Raw genomic sequence first — 5,487 nt, forward strand, 5'->3', positions numbered from 1 at the left:
AAGCTGGCCAAGCCCATCCTGGACCCCCAAGGTCAAACACAACCCTGATGTGGCCCTCAATGAAATCAAATGTGACACCCCTGAGTTAACCTTCATTAAACCATGATTTAATGATTATCCCCAAGTGACTGGATCCCCACTTAACCATAGCCACCTGAGGTGGAGGGGTCTCTCTTACTGCTAATTCAGGCATCCCTCTGAAGAGGTCTAGATGTATTGATTGAAAGGGCTTCCTTTGATGTAGGTAGGTTGAATTGCACTCTCAATCTTCTCCTGCTAGTTTCTGTATGTTATCTTGGCTTCTTTCTTTGGAAATTTTTCAACAGGGCTATCCAGCAGCTGGGGAATTAGCTCAAATGGTAGAGCGCTTGCTTAGCATGCAAGAGGTAGCAGGATCGATGCCTGCATTCTCCAGCCATTCTCCTTTATTTTGCCCCATCCATAGAAAGCCCTTCCAACAGTTTCTTCCCTAATGTGGAGCTTCTATGTTTCTGAGAAATGTATCATAATGCTGGTGACTGCTGAGCCTGAAGAGACAATAGGATCTTTTTCAGCTTTAGCTTTTAATCAACGTAGCTGTGTTTGCAAAAGAGAGATACAGATAAAGAGATACAGCAGTAAAGAAATGTGTCTTGTTAATGCTTGCTGTGTGTGCTGGATACAAAATGTGTGGATGGTACTTAGCAGACACAGCAAACCCAGACTCCTTTCATTTCAGAGCAAGAGAGTCTGTAAGGCAGACTTCTGAATCCTGTAACCTGGAGTCACAGAGATGGATGATGGTTCTACCCATCCGGGAAAGGATACCCATTTGCTTCTTTTGGAAGAAACGTCCATCTGGGTTCAATTTCCTGTTGGAATCCATTACCAGGTCTGTGTATAGAGCAGCTTTAGCTGCCTGAAGATACAGACACGGGGATGGAGAAACACAGTATCAGGAGATGTGCATAACATTCCTTTTAGCAATATGTAAAGCATTCCTATTAATTAACGTGCTGATCTGTACCAGCCTCTAGCATCTGGCATGTATCAATTAGCAAGGAATGCGAGCTGCTTACCTCTTCCCCCCACCTTTTCCCCCACTTTCCCCCACCTCTCATTTACCCCTCTCTCCAAGTTTCTGGACACAGGAATGCGAGCTGCTTACCTCTTCCCCCCAGTGACGTGCGGTGAAGTTCATGGCCGGTGAGGCAAGCGGGCAGGACCTCTATATTCTCCTCCCCCCACCCTCCAATCTAGGCAGGACCAAGCCGTTCCGGAAAAAAAAAACCTGCCTGCCTCTTGCCTTTGAAGGAGAGGAGGAGGAGGAGGGCACCCGCTTGGGGAGGGGAGGTAGGACAAGCTGAAGGGTTCATCTCCCCACCGCATAAGGATCAGAGGGCTTGCCTCGGAGCCCGCCTCTCCAAGCGCATGCTCGCTCGCTATAGCTGGGTAAGGGGGGCGGCAGGGGCTTTAAGGCAAGCGTCTGAACGCAAGAAATGAATATAGCAATAGCAGTAGACTTATATACCGCTTCATAGGGCTTTCAGCCCTCTCTAAGCGGTTTACAGAGAGTCAGCATATTGCCCCCAACAATCCGGGTCCTCATTTTACCCACCTCGGAAGGGTCCTCCGGGTCCTCATTTTACCCACCTCAGAAGGATGGAAGGCTGAGTCAACCCTGAGCCGGTGAGATTTGAACCGATGATCTAGCAGTAGCCTGCAGTGCTGCATTTAACCACTGTGCCACCTCGGCTCTCCCCGAGCAGCCTCACACACCAGAAGCACCGAGGACGGGCAGCAGCGGTTGGCGTTGGCAGAGCCCCCTGCCTCCGCCCACCCTCACGCGCCAGGATTTTCCTTGTGACATTTTGCCTCCACCCCCCAGAGACCGGAATATTGCGTGTGCACGCGCCATCCACCCCCCTCACCCCAGCTACAGCTGAGGAGAGGGAGGAAAGCCAAGGAGAGCCCCCCCTTCCCATGCAAAGCCCCCTTAAAGTAGAGAACAAGCTCTCTCTATGGCGGACAGGCACGCTGGCACTTTAAAGTGCATGCCAGCACTTTAGCTTGTCCCTCGGCCGCCAGCCGGAAACCCCCGGCTAAGCGTTTTGTGGCTGGCTGAAATGTGCGGACATTTCCAGCCACCCACAGGGGGACTAGGAGGGAAGGAGTCGCTCCTCGGGAGTCTATCTAGCCAGCAGCCCCAGGAGACACCCCCCCCAGAGAAGAATTGGGCCCACCAAAGCTCCCACACCCACCCACCTTTGGGATGCAAGAGACAGCAAGGCTTGCAGCGAAGGGAATCTGGATCCTGGGAAGGTTGGGGAGGGGTGAAGAGCGAGCCTCCTCCTTCTCCCCCACTCCTCTCTCCTCTGAAGCGCGCCCTCCAAAATAACCCGCCCAATGTAAGCGTGCTCAAGAAGACATGATTGGCTGCTTCCAGATCAGGAGGCGGGAGAATTAGTGCCTCTTTTCCATCTGAACTTCTTTGCCTTTTAACTCTTTCTTAACTTTTAGAAGGTGAAAAATTCCTTATGGAAAAGAGGCCCCGAGTTCTCTCGCCTCCTGTTTTGGTTAACATTACGCAGACACCAAGCCACTGTGACCTGGAATCTGGTAGCAACTATCTTGGCTTTAATTATTTAAAAAAAAAAATTTAAATTTCTTTTCTTTTCCTGAGGAGAGTGGTGAGGCTCTGCCTCCCTTGCCTCTAGTGACTGCACGTCCCTGCTTCCCCCCCCATCTTTTCCCCCACTTCCCCCCACCTCTCATCTACCCCTCTCCCCATCTAGAGATGAAGTTTCTGCTACGCTGCAACATTATTATTGGACTTAGTTAATCATGTGCCTTTTGATGTAATCGTATACACCTTCTCTTTGTTTGTACCTAATAAAAGAGGACTCCGATTTTCCTTTGAGGCTCTCATCCCGAGAAAGATTTGTCCGGTGTCTTTCTTCTCATTCGGCTAAAAGCATGAGCGGCCCATCAGGAGCGTAAAAACCACAATTTCCAAGTGGGGAGAAAGACACTGGAAATGTGGAGGCTGCTTGGAAAGTTGGTTGAATGGAGCAGAACCATTAAGCACATGGTCCTGTTGCAACTGAAGACATGGAGTGGAGAGTGAGTGTTATTTATATACCCTCTCTTGGGCTTTGAACTTTAGCTTCCTGTTCCTGTGGTAAGGGCAGGGATTCTATTGGCTGTCAGGCTCTCAGGAGGCTATGCAGGGGTCACAGCAGGGATGAGTTTTAGCTGCTGCTACTGCTGGTTCACTCGAGGACACTTTGTGCATGCTCACAGGCACAGTGCTAAAAAAAACCAAGATGCCAGTGCCTATGGTGCCACTGAAAGAACCAGTTTGGGATGCATGGCAGACCGAGTTACTACCTACTTGGCCGAACCAGGCTGAACTGATAGGAACCGACCTCTGGGTCACAGCTAACCTTCTAGGCTATCTGTGTCCCAGATTTGGTTGACTCTTGCTGGGTGATGCAATGAAGGGGCTTTGGGCAATTCCTATTATGGCTTAATGGCTTTGTCCTGGTTTGGATCTTGAGTGAGGGCTAATCCTATCACCCTGGAGCGGAAGGTCTTTCGTGTTGTAGATAACACGAAGGTGGCCCAGTGTTTCTGGGGCTAATATCAAAGGCAGGGGCTGCTTTCCAAGAGCATTTCTCCTCCAAGGTGGCGCAGTGGTTAAATGCAGCACTGCAGGCTACTGCTAGATCAGCAGTTCAGCGGTTCAAATCTCACCGGCTCAGGGTTGACTCAGCCTTCCATCCTTCCGAGGTGGGTAAAATGAGGACCCGGATTGTTGGGGGCAATATGCTGACTCTCTGTAAACCGCTTAGAGAGGCCTGAAAGGCCTATGAAGCGGTATATAAGTCTAACTGCTATTGCTATTGCTTTTCTCATCCAGGGAGGTATAATATTCTGCCTTTTTAACATTTCCTGGAATATTTCATCCTCCTAAGAGGGGTGGGTGCAAAATTTCTTCACTTCAGCTCAGTGTTTGCCATTGGAAAGGGTGTCTGTGTGTATGGAAAGATAAGCAGAAACTAAATGATCAAACTAATGATTGCAACATTCTCTTTTACACCCCTATTAAAGGAGTTGTTGCTTGGCTTTCTGCTATAAAATCCACCTGTAGAAGTTTTCTGAACCAAGTCGGACTTCTAAGGTTATACTGGACTCTTCTACATGCACCCTTGTTTAACAAAGAGGTTAGTTACAAGTGGGAAGACCTATTTGGTGGTGGCCCTTAGCCCATAACTGTGTGCTCCCTAGACAGAATCACCTTTTGTTCTTTTGTGCAAGATGAAAGGTTTGTTTTTTTAAAGGAAAAAACAGATTTCTAAAAAAATGCTTTTCTCTGTTGGTATTGTTTGATACTGCTGCTAACTTGATGTTGCTTTTTGCTGCTGTGCTCTTCTTAATATCACGGCCTTATTTTTTTTTTCAATTTAATTTTTAAAATACTTGTCACTCCAGGCAACAAAAAAAGTGGAATCTTGCATGGTGAAATTTGCTTCAGGATGCTCTATTAGCTTACTAGAGACAATATTTACAGAAATCATTTTTGTCCTGGCATCCTCCTCTCTGTGTCGTGGCACTTTTTTGTATCTTGAATAAAAGCGCTCACACGTGTCCTGGGATAATGTTGCAGGAGCCAATCTGGGTCGATCACTGGGACCAGGGTTTAGTCTTCTGAGCTTTCAGACTCATGCTGGAGCCCATCCTCAGGGAACTTCTCTCTAGCAGAGTGTGCGTGCTGTTCTGTGTGAGGTATTTATAGTACCTGTTGTAAGTGGCTTTTTAGATGTTGATTGGGATGTGTTGATGGCTGACTCTTGAGTGGTTGGCTGTTGTTTGCTTGTCCTGCCCAACCCTCGCCTTCTAAGTACTGGATAGGCTGGTGGTAAAGCAACACTCCTGTTGACTGATGAGGGCCCTGTTTCCCAGCCTTCCCCACCCCCTTTGTCTTTCCATAAAGGCCTCTGGGATCTTCTTTGTCTCAAATAAGATAGCAAAGATGGTGGAACAGCTTAAGTGTGGAAGATTTTCACCCTTGTTATAATCTGAGGGGACTCCCAAAGCAGATCTTCTCCTTTCCCGATGGAACAATGGGAGAAAGCAAACTTTCTACCGTAGCAACTTCCCAATTCTACTTTACAGGATCATTGCTAGAGAAATGCAAGTTCAAAATACATTCCCAAACCTGGATGAGTAGCAGTTCTTGCAGTGGTGGGTTTCAAAAAAAATTTGGAACCTCTTCTGTAGGTGTGGCCTGCTTTCCGGGTCCACTGGTGGAACCTGTTCTAACTGGTTCGGTAGATTTGACGATTTGGTTCTACCAAACTGGTGCGAACTGGTAGGAACCCATCTCTGAGTTCTTGGGTAAAAATACCTTGAACAGTCAATGATTGCAAGCAGAGCAGGAGGCGTGGTTGTAAGAAAGGCACATGACATTTTAGGCAGTACTATGATCAGGGGTGGGATTCTACC

The 5,487-nt window shown here is 48.0% G+C and overlaps 1 non-coding gene across 1 annotated transcript; it reads left to right on the forward strand.

Moving 5' to 3' along the window:
• Window positions 1–341: 341 nt before the first annotated feature.
• Window positions 342–414, forward strand: TRNAA-AGC (transfer RNA alanine (anticodon AGC)). Its single transcript has one exon. It is a non-coding gene; the product is annotated as a tRNA-Ala (tRNA).
• Window positions 415–5,487: the final 5,073 nt, after the last annotated feature.

This window comes from Thamnophis sirtalis, unplaced genomic scaffold (assembly GCF_051295495.1).
Source record: "Thamnophis sirtalis isolate CommonGarterSnake01/CBP01778 unplaced genomic scaffold, rThaSir2_p1.2 scaffold_3, whole genome shotgun sequence".
Lineage (NCBI taxonomy): Eukaryota > Metazoa > Chordata > Lepidosauria > Squamata > Natricidae > Thamnophis > Thamnophis sirtalis.